This window comes from Peromyscus leucopus, chromosome 17 (assembly GCF_004664715.2).
Source record: "Peromyscus leucopus breed LL Stock chromosome 17, UCI_PerLeu_2.1, whole genome shotgun sequence".
Classification (NCBI taxonomy): domain Eukaryota; kingdom Metazoa; phylum Chordata; class Mammalia; order Rodentia; family Cricetidae; genus Peromyscus; species Peromyscus leucopus.
Window position 1 is genome coordinate 50,164,387 of NC_051077.1, and position 12,118 is coordinate 50,176,504.

At 37.2% G+C, this 12,118-nt stretch overlaps 1 protein-coding gene across 1 annotated transcript in view; it reads right to left on the reverse strand.

Annotated features, from left to right (window-relative positions):
- Psd3 (pleckstrin and Sec7 domain containing 3) overlaps nucleotides 1-12,118 on the reverse strand; it is a 449,956-nt gene that overhangs the window by 176,653 nt on the left and 261,185 nt on the right.

A 12,118-nucleotide genomic window follows, 5' to 3' on the forward strand; every position in this document is an offset into this window, starting at 1 on the left:
GAAAAGGCAATTAGACCCAGAAATGATGGCTTGTGTCTGGAATCCCAGCACTTCAGAAGCTGAGGCAGAAAGATCAGCAGTTCCAGTTCAGCTTTGAACACCCTGTTAGTTCTAGGCCAGTGTGTTCTATACAGCAAGGCACGCACACACACACACACACACACACACACACACACACACAATCAGAAGAGGTACCTTTGTGGAGTCCTACAAGTAATCTTCAATATCCAAATGTCATCAGATAAGTAGGATTTAGAGTTTTAGGTTTCTGCAAAGGCAAATCTGGCTATCATGAAAACATCTCAAGACTGCTTCCTGAATGTAATGGGCAAACATTCAACATGGCTGATAACAGAGCTACTAGACACTCCTTTAAAAACATATAGAGCACCAAGCTGGATGACTGACACAAGAAACCACAGAATAGATGATTATTAGACCTTGAAAAGATTTGAAAACACTTCTTCTGCAGGAGCTAGTCTGCCCATTAGAATCACGGGAGCTTTAAAAACCACCACCATGTATTACTTAAAATAAGGGTTTTTCCGGGGATGGAGGCTGGGCACCGTTTTGTTTCCATTTGTCTATTCAATTCTGTCACATGGTTCTAGCACATAGCTACAGTGGAGAAGCACTGCCTTAGTTCACCAATGAGGTAATTAGAAAAGAGTTGGACTATAATTCCAACTCAGGTATTTTAATCTGCTTTTCAGATTAATCTCTTTTTCAGGCCTAGGGATGGAACTCAGGGTCTTACACATGATGAACAAACGCTCAATCATTCAACTCTACCCCTTGCCTGCCTGCTATTTTCACTTCAGAAAATCACGTAGAAAGTATATAATTTTACGATATGCATGAGTCTACAAATCTTGCAGATTTGTAAACAAGTTTAGGGGAGAAAAGTATGTAACTTATTCTTTTTCCTCACAGTACAGATTCTCCCTGATTTATCGCTTATTTTCTAATTTTATAGAACTTTCAAAGACAAGACACACAATGCTAATCACACGGGCTTTGCTTTCAACAGTGGCAAATGATCTCCTGTTGTTTGAGCAACTGTTCCCGTGCATAGATCCTCGACAAGCAGGTACAGAATTCCTCTATTCCATCTGTGACCAAGAGGAACTGCTTGTAAATGTCTTTCTCACTTACAGATGGGAATGGCTACAAGCTAATTTTTTTTGCTTGATTTAAAAAGTGTTTATCAATGTGAGACCAAGAAAAGGGTAATGGATTAAGAATAAGGAAATCCAAATTTCTGGAATGGGATCACTGGGAAAAAAAACAGCAAATCAATAACCAAAGGTTAATTCTATAGCTTAACATCATATAACAATAAAGTATAAACTAATACTTTCTAATAACTAGTACTGGATGACATTTGTAAGTTTCAGGTATTCTGAAGAAGGAATCCCAAGGAATAGGAAGGAAAAACAGCACTTCCTTTCTTGATGCTGGGAATTAAATTGAGGGCATTTCATATACTAGGAAGCTCTCTACCACTAAGCTATATCCTAGCCCACCAAGGGGAACTTCAACAAGACACTTCTCTCTGAAACCCATTTCTCCCCACTTACCAAATGAGAGGCTTCAATAGGATCATTTTAAGTGTAACTTTCAACTCTAGTTGGTTAGTATACTAGTTGAGAAGATGGACTTCTGTTGGTTTTTTTTAATGTTTTTACTGTATATAGTTGTTTTTCTGAAATCCCTACTACTAGATGACATATATTAAAAAATGCAAAGTAACTATAAGTAAGGTTTGTATTATATTTAATACTTTAAAATGATCTGAAATGTGAAGTTCATTATAGGATAAACCATACAATGAAAATGAATAAAGATCCAAAGTAGCATCTTATTCTCAGAATGCACATCAGTACTCATATGCTAGCCAATGGAACAACAATCAATATCCCTGAGAGATTTAAGCACCAGACAGAACAAGGAGCTGGTAAAACTCTTAGCAGACTGGTCATGTTCCATAGACACTATTTTTTGGCTTTCTTGTACTATTAAAAACTTCCAAGAAGAAGTAAGCTATACTGGAAAGTAGAAAGTCCCTCACTTTCCCTATCCCAAATAAATCACATTCCATACAAAACTCCAATTGTTTTTTACCAAAAATTTCATCTTTTAAGTGTAACATTCAACTCTGTAACTTCCTTTTTAAGTTGAAAGTTACACTTAAAACAATTTCATATTTTTCAAAGATAGAGCTACTTAAAGAGGTTTTGAGCTTTTTCTACTTTAGGACAGGCATTAAGCACTGATGTATCATAAAGTGTCTAGAACTTGGACCAATGGCTGATTTCTTTTAGTGACTTAATTCATATTTGTGTTTATTCATAGTTGTGTGTTCATATTAATGTTTATTCATACTTGTGGCTCAGTAACAATTTTGAATGGTATATTTGGAAAACTAGGAAAAATTCAGTTGGATGAAAATTTAATGATAAATATCTCTAAGAAAGAAAGAAGATTAAGTAATTAAAGAATTAATTCAAATTAGAAACTCTGCTTAGCTAAAATTGGAAGCAAAACCACATGATTCTCTCAGAAGATTTAAAAACTTTAGATAAACAAATCTTTGGAGAAGAAACAAGAGTAGATATACAAGGAAAAATGCGTGTTGCTATGCTTAATTACTAGTTCTCAACTAGTTGAAATATCACGAGTATTTAAAGAAACACAGGGCTGGGAAACCTGAAAAAGTTCAAATGTATATACAGTGCATTGTTTATGCTACAATGGACCAGAAACTGTCCTTAAAACATCTGTGCCTTATTATAGGGCTGGAAATGAAAGAATATATTATATGCTTTGAAATCTATTTCTTAGTTTCCATTTTTGTGTCTACTGGCCTACAGATAACAGGCCCACATGTATTTTTTATTACTAATAAGCAGGGCTCTAGAATTCTAGCCTACTTTGAGTTATATACTTGGAGTGGTAGACTATAAGGCAATTTTAACTTATTGTGAATCAATTTAAATTATTCATGTATGGTTATATGGAAATAAAGCCATGTCACAACGTGGAATAATGAAATTGGACCAATTAAACATACTTTCAGGGTAAGAACATTTTTAAATTTATTCAGCCTTTTGGTTAAAGTCAAATTTAGTATCTGTTATCCATTTAAGGCAAGTAGATTTAAAGAATAAAAGAAATTAAATGAAAATGCCCTACAAGTTGTCTTTAGAAAATTAGTAGTTGTTTCCAAAAGAAAGTTGAAGGAATCATAAAGAATGTGTTAGCAAATTGGAATAACTGATGCTTGGCAATGTCTGTGTTCATGAACAAGCTCCTAGACATGAGTTTGCAGACCTACTGCAAGATGTGCATTATCAAGCAAACCAGAGAGAAGTTCTTAGCCCACAGCAGCAGTGGCTGTACAGGAGTAGGTATGCTTGGGCTAGCCCCTTCTCCACAGAACATAGCTTTTCCCACCACATGTTCCCAGCTTTGGTTTCCAAATGTCCTATAAAAGTGGACACTGGATTGGCTCCATACTGACATCCCCACTGTGTCAACTCAGCCTCGATGGCCACCACAGTATTTTCACTAGCACTGATCTGTGACAACCTGTTCTCTCCCTCTCTCCTCAGAATCTGATTTCAGCTCTAACTCGCTTGTTTTCCACTTCAGTTCTTGTCAATTCTGACAGCTTTCAGTGACCTTATCTTCTAGCTACAGAGATGGAAACATTTTGGTGCTACATTTGTAAATTTCTTAGCTACCTAAGAATTTAGACTATCTCATACCATCAGTTTTGGTCTCCCTGGGCCTTTAAGTGGTCAAATCATCTCACTCTTATGACAACAGAGACTGTCTGAGTGACCCTGAAAAAGTCTCAAGTCATTTTAGAGTTTACCCTGATAATTCCTTATTGTTCTTATCTTAAAATGTAGGAAACACTGGTCTATCTAGATAACCTTTAAAAAATTCTCTACACTTCTAACAAAATGGATCTTACATTCCTAACCTCAACAAAATGGCCCCAGCAAAGCAACTCCCCCAAGAAACATCCAGAAATCTTCCAGAACCATCACACCCAGTTGTCCTCTCCCTACTACAATCTATTCATCTTAGCTTCACTGAACATCTCTTCTGAGAAGCAAACTTAACCCTCCATACCTCCCAGATGTTCCAGGTTCATCCTGGCATCAGGGCTCTCCTGAGCTCTCCTGGAGGTCCTCTAAGTGTGAATTCACTTGAGTGCCTCCTGAAAATAGAATGTTTCAATGCCACAAAGATGCCTGGAACAGAGGTAATAGGAAATGAAGCAAGGAAGGAAATTTAAAATTTCCATGTCCATATAAAGAAGAATTAGATAACATTTTCTGTTGTTTGTTAAATCTTAGAAAATAAAACACAAAGCACGTATATATTAGCATGAATGAGGTCAGGGAAACAGGACACTAATTGTTAGTACGTACTAATTATGAGATGTACTAACTGTGAGTCCAGAGAATTGGTTAACATTTGACATAAGTAAACCTCATTTAGAACATGCATTATTATCGCATCAAGTCAAAATTTGAAATATTTTCAAAAAAGAAACCAAGTAGAGCTCAAAGGAAAAAGCAGCTGTGTCTTATGCTTGACTCACAGGTCTGTGTAGACCTGAAATGGTGATCAAGGTAGCCAGGTAAGGTGTGCTAGCACTTAAAGAATTCACAAGACAGGTACTGACAACACAGAGAAAGGACTATTAAACTTACATAGTCATTAAAAAGCATATTGTTCAGAAACGTACTTATTTCAAAGTATATTTCCATATATGGTCTGCCTGTAGTATATGGAAATAAGGAGGCCTGTGATGAACCTACTAAATTCTGGCTCTTGCAGTCACTCAGACAGGATGTTACTACAGTGTGTCCAACAAATTGCTATTTATCTTATTTTTAGCTTATAGCTTACAGATTATATCACCATTTGATGCTTTCTCCTGGGTTTAATCATTATAAAGATTACATTGCAATTCCCTATTCTAGACAAATTATAAAACTTAGGATTTTTTGTTTGTTTCCCACAAAGACAAAGAGCTAGTCTCCTTATTCTGTCATATAAATTTGTACAGCCTAGAATTACAGATTTTAGAGAATTAAGTTAATTTTGCAAATTAAGACTCATGTTCCAGAGAGTTGTAGACACCACTAGCTGTCAGTGGCTAGCAGCAAAGTGCAGCATACTGTCATTCCACTGTAACAGACAAGTCCATGACCTCGGAGATTACTCAAAGCCTTTATATTACAAATACAGGTCTCTCTGCTTGCTTACTCTTACTTGATGGACACCATTGCTGTGGATTACGCTCATTGTTAATACAACACTGATTGGCTGATAGCCAGGCAAAAAGTGTAGGTGGGGCAATCAGACTGAGGATGCTGGGGGGAAAGAAGAGCAGAGTCAATGAGATGCCAGCCAACTGCCGGGGGAACAAGACATGCTAAAGGACAGGTAAAGCCACAAACCATGTGGCAAAGCACAGACTAATAGAAATGGGTTAATTTAAATGTAATGCCTAGTTAGTAATAAGCCTGAGCTATTGGCCAAGCATTTACAATTAATATAAGCCTCTGTGTGGTAATTTGGAAGTGACTCCCAGCATGGAAAAACTTTGCATGCATACCATTATTCTTTTAAAATAACAGCATGCTGATATTTTAATAGAGCCATTATCATTTGTTAAATATACACTTAGTGTTTCACATAGATTTTGACATTGAATCTTCATGGCTAGCTCTTAAATATTATTAATTCCCAATTAGCAAATGAGTGAATAGGTGAACAGAGAGAAAGTATTTGCCAGAGGCCACAGAATTAGTTTTAAGTATCAGTGATGTGGCCAGAATACAGGCACTTGAACAAGTGAACAAAATTAAGCCTGCATTTTTTGAACAAAATTAAGCCTTCATTTTTACTATGAAAGCTGTATGTGTGTGAAGGCATGCAAGTTCATGTCTGTAAGTAAAAATGACATTATGTGATCTTTTTGACAGCTCTATTATTTATTTGGCTATCTGAATAAAATAAAACACGCCCAAATTTTCATCAATGGGCATTTCTGCTACTCCCATTTTATTTTGCTATAATAAGTAATGCTGCGATTAATGTCCTTGTACACAATCTTTGCACATTTTACCACCCAGTACATCTTCATATAATTTTTGATCTTTAAAAATGCTGTTTACAAAGAGTTCCTATACATCTTTCACCCAATCTCCCCCCACTCTTTACATTTTACATAACCAAGTATAGTTAATTATCAAACTATAAACTTTATTTAAACATCAGCTTTTCTATCACTGCCATCTTCTAGTCTAGGATGTTGACATTTCTGGAAAGGATAAGCGATTTTCCTGGAGTGTACATTCATTCATGGTTAGCTAGTGGTTTCTCATGTTCACAATGAAGTCAGACGTTTGGAGAAGGATACCGGGAAATGTCTTTATTACTGCTTCAGAGACATCATGGTGACCATCAGTCTTACGGTGGTATTGTAAACTTTAAATGACCCACTAAGATGGTACTGACTAGGTGTCTATACTGTAAAGTTAGTATTTTCCCTCTGTAAATAATTAATATCCTGAGAGAAATACTTTGCTATGCAAATATTGTTTCTCCAACTTCTACCTATTACTTTTGGGACCCTTCAATGGACCTGTGTACAATTACTGGGATGTCTAGTGGTGGTTTCTTGGTAATTTATTAGCAATTCTTTCTGTAATGAATAAATTGCCCCAATTCCATCACTTATTTTTCCATGGATATTTAGTTCATTCTGTGGGTATAAATCAATACTATCATTTTCTTTTTTAAATTGCTCCAGTGTGGTTATTTAGGATCTCATCTGGATTGGCCTGATCTCCTGGCAGTCCTTCCTCCTTATTTTGTACATTTCCTTACTTTCTGGCAATACAAAGAGGTCTTACTTCAAACTGTCTTTCCTCTGCTCTAGGATAAGATCCACCCACTACCCTAAGATGCCACAGTTCCTTTCTAATTAATGGTATTTAAAACTGAGGACTGGATTTTTACCTTGTTCACTGCTACCAAGAGTGAGTGAGTGGTTCTAGGTCTTCTTAGAAGACAGGGCAAAGGAACATGTAAGACAAAGAATCCCGTGCCTATAGAACCATCTACATACATGCCTCTATACATCAAAATTTATGAATTTATAGATAATAACGTGACTGCAATATGGTGCACATTTTAACCTTCAATTAGGACAGAAAACTAGTCCTTATTACAAAAATATATGCTTATTGTTCAATCCCTATGTAAACATACCATAATAGTTTCTGATGACAGTTCCCACCCCTTAGAAAAACAAAACTAAAGTTTGGGGATTCTGTGCTGACATTTGTTTTCACCTGAATATCATCCATTAAAATACTACGTTTTTCAAAACTACATCATGATTCTTCACTTAAACATTTTCTTCAGTGTAATTATAAATTATTTTATCTAAAATAAGACAGGTCTCTAGTTACTGTTCTTAGTTTCAATTTTAACAACCCATATAAGCTGACTGGTTTAATCTGCTAATCTATAATACAGTGGAGCCAGTCAAAAAGTTATCAATTTACCTAGAAATGAGTCAGGACACACTCTATGAGGGACCAAAGAGTAAGTCCAAACATGGGCACAGATACTAATCACTGCTTGTGCACTTCTAGAGATATGTATTGTCTGGTTTTGGGTTTTTGTTTGTTGGTTTGTTTGTTTGTTTGGGGTGTGTGTGTGTTTGTGTGTGTGTGTGTATGTGTGCCTGTGCTGTCTGTGTCTGTGTGTGATGCACAGGCACATGCTTTAGTTTTTAAATGGTGGTATCTTTTCTTTCAAAAGAAATAATGCGATTACAAAAATAAAATATTCCCTAAAATTGATTTTCAAGACTGAATGGCTTCTCAAACACAAATACTGCCCCAAATTTCTATTTGGGATTGTAGGAGCCAGAGGGGTCAAGGACATCACAAGAAAATCCACAGAATCAACTAGTCTGGGTTCATAGGAGCCCACAGAGACTGAACCAACAACCAGAGAGACTCCATGGGACTGACCTAGTTCCTCTGCATATATGTGGCAGTTGTCTACTTTGGTCTTCTTGTGGGGCTCCTAACAGTAGCAGCAAGGGCTGTCTCTTGACTCTTTTGCTGGTTTTTGGAACCCTATTCCTCATGCTCAGTGGCCTTGCACAGTTTTAATACAAGGCAGGGTGCTGAGTCTTACTGCAACTTTATATGCCATGTTTTGTTAATATCCATGGGAAGCCTGCCCTTGTCTGAATAGAAAAGGAGGGGAGTGGAACGGGGTGGCAGAGGGGAAGTAGGGGGAAGAGACTGGGAGGAGAGGAGGGAGGGGAAACTGTGGTCAGGATATAAATCAAGTATAAATATTTTTGAAAAATGCAATGCCTAAATTAAGAAGTCCATAGAGATGAAGGCAGGATGGTGACCAGAGACTGTCACACACAGTCAAGAATGGAGTTTCCTTTGCAGGAGTTGAAGAGCTGAATTAACTCTGGTAGGAAAGATTTAGCACTAACGCTGACTCAGAAAGCAATGCCAAGAAATAACTACTTCTCAAAGTTATGAAAAAGCCAGAGAGGGAATGAGTTTCCTTCATGGGCCTGTGATCACATGGCCAACATCATTCCAGATTTGGGTGGAAGGTGGGAAGAGAAGGAAGGAAAACAAACAGTGGTGAGAGACATGAAGAAAGCCTTGGCAGACTAAGTAAAATGTCCACCGCCAAAGAGAAGAGAAATTGATGTTGCCCAGTAAAAGACCCCTTGGCTTCCTGCCACAATAGCCTCCTTTTTCTCCCTAGTTCTCATATCCAGCTTTTTCTAAAATGTACAAGCTAGCTATGCTGGTTTCAGTGTTTTAGATCTTACATAGACACATTTAGAAGGTTTAAAAAGAACACCTGCCCACAACTTACGCTGTAGTTTTAAAGGGTGTGCAGAAAGTAGTGTACAACTTTTTGTGCACATACATATCTTTCAAAACAACAACAAAAAAATACATGCAGTCATTTTAAAAAACCTATTGGATAAAAAGTAAGATTAAACCCAAAGCCATGCCCACAGAAAGAATTCTTCATTTATGTAGAGTGTCTACAAAACACTCAGTCATGACCTAGCTGGGACTTTTAAACAGACACAGGAAGATGCCACAGCATCATTCCTCAGACTGTGAAGGCGGTTAAGCTGCCGAAGTCCACTAGCTGTGGTCAAAGAGAGAAGGCTTGTAAGACAATACTGTGAGAGTTTCACAGTTTTATGTACTGTCACATTCCTTGGATTACAGATTTGGAGTTTTCAGAGATGTAGAAATATGAGATTTTTATACTTTCATGTGTAATTCTACAAAGTTCTAACAGTCAATGTGAAGGTGGTACAAAAAAAAATCTCAGCATAAAGTCACCCTAGTCTTTTTAAAAATAGTACATATCTGCCCAGTAAATGATCATAAACTTTTTGACATTTCTATTTTTCTACTTTGATCTAAAATAAAAATCTGACTTCATGCTACAATGACCTGAATAAACGCATTGTAAATAATAATTAACACACAGAGAAAGCATTCATGTGGAAGGGCTGCTTTGATGTATCAGACACTGCTACCCAGCCTCTCTCCACACTGGTATTTTGAGTCTTGCTCCCAATAAAAAATACCTCCTGTTCTAGCACCACAGCATCCATCAGAATTGTTTTCAAAAGACAACTAAATCGGCCCATAGAAGGTGGTTTCCAAGGTTGTTTCTCTTTGTCCAAAAAGCCCTCAACATTTTATATTAATGCATATACATATATATATGATATATAATATATATTTATATTACAGATACTGTATACACACACACACACTTCTTATGCTTATTTAATCTAATACTTATCTAGATGCTGGTGATAAAGGTCTTGGTAGGTGGAATTCAGGTTGCTAAGCAGCTAACCTTACTTAGTACAGGAAATTTACTCTGAATTATCCGAGTTGACCCACTGTAATCATATACATCCTTCACAACATAATGGACTATAGTCACTCAGTATGAGCCAAAAGTGGAAACCAGAGATAGGATGAGGCAGAAAGCAGGTGGGCAGGGGTGGGCTGGGGTAGGTGGTGGTGGTCCCCACACAGATATGAAAAGTGGGATGACTGACTCATCACTGCTGGCTTTCAAGATGGATGGAGAAAGAATGGTCAACTCTGCAAACTGAGAAGACTCCTGGCAAAACACCAGAAACGAAAATGGAGCCTCAGTCTACAACGGCATGAGGTTCAATCATGGAAACTGGATGAACGTGGAAGTGAGTCAGCTTCAGTGCCTCTACAGAGAACTACTGTCCTATGTGATTTTGTACTGGGAAAGCTGAGGCAGTAACACCAGCCAGTTCACTGCCCATTTCTAACCTAAGAAGGACAGGTAAGTCCACAATGTTTCACATCATCACACTCACCGCACTTTGTTAAAAGTGGTAACAAAGAACTAATAACTGATATACCCACTTTGAATTATTTCCTACTTAACAGTTCAAATTGCCATGGCAGCTTTTGAAAATTACATGGCGAGAGACAGTTGGTAAGAAGAAAGAGCATAGATTGCTGGGCGGTGGTGGCGCACGCCTTTAATCCCAGCACTCGGGAGGCAGAGGCAGGCGGATCTCTGTGAGTTAGAGGCCAGCCTGGCTTACCAAGTGAGCTCCAGGAAAGGCACAAAGCTACACAAAGAAACCCTGTCTCAAAAAACAAAAAAAGAACCAAAAAAACAAAAAAGAAGAAGAAGAAGAAGAAGAAGAAGAAGAAGAAGAAGAAGAAGAAGAAGAAGAAGAAGAAAGAGCATAGAGAATGAATCAGGGTTTTATCATGAGTGCCAAATGGCATTTTCCATAAAATGTATTAATGATAGCATCATCTTAGAAAGTTTCTACATGCCTAGGAAACTCCCATCATCACATCCCAGGAGAAAACCATGTTTTAGGTTATTTGTTTGTTTTCCACCATCGTACATTGGTTTTGGCCACTCAAGAACTTCAAATAACAAAAGCACATGCAGAGCCCTGGTGTAAGGCGTCTCTCCTCCATAAGCTATGTATCAGTAGTTTATATCTTCACTTCTGTGCAGTAGGCTTCTGTCGGAACTACATTCTTCAGTTACTGATGACCTCTGCATGGCTGCTAATTTGGAACTACCGTTAATAAAGTTGCTTTGAGGATTCTTTTTTTTTTTTTCCATTTCTTTTGAACCAAAGCAACTATACAGTTATGTTTAGGTTGGTATCAAATTGCCAGACTTTTCTCCAATATTCACTGCTTTAATACACTGCCATTTGAATAATTTTTCACTTCTATTTTTTCTCCCCTTGTCCCAGTGCTTTTAATGGATGGTCAGATCTGAAAATTACTATAACTGATTAAAAACTCCTCAGTGCAGAACTAATGTCTTGCTCATCTTTGCTTCAGCCAATATATTTAGTACAGCTTTTACCAAAGAGAACTTGTAAATCCTATTAAATTTTACTGACTTTAGATAAACATGGCAAGTCTAGTGACTCTGTTTTATATACATAGATATATACACTCCATGCAGGATTTTGAGTAAGACATTTCCCAAGTTGGATTATTGTGTACTCTATCTGATTCTAAGCTAGATGAGGGAGTGACAGGCTACCTGTCTTATTAAGGACTATGCTCTTCGACTCAGACACAGAGGTTAGTGGAAAAATAAGAGCAATCCTTTCTTTTAAGCTTTAACGCATATTTTAATTAAAAAATAATGCACAAGGCTGCACAGTGGGACAGTTCCAGTCTATGCACTTATTGTTTAGGGGACCCAAGATAACTCTGAAAACTGCAATTATTTCAGCAAGTATTTTTTATAGATTAGCTTACTTGTCCTAGAAATTACACTAGATGTGACACACACACACACACACACATATACCACAATATTCAATACATAGTATCAATCTTAAGAATAAGGGCAAAAAGGAGCTGAGCTCTCACAGGAGTGATAAGAAATACTATCTTTGTCTCAAACAGTATGGTCTCAAAAATCTCCTTTCAAAACTTTTGCCTAAGGTGATTCTTGAAATGCAAAT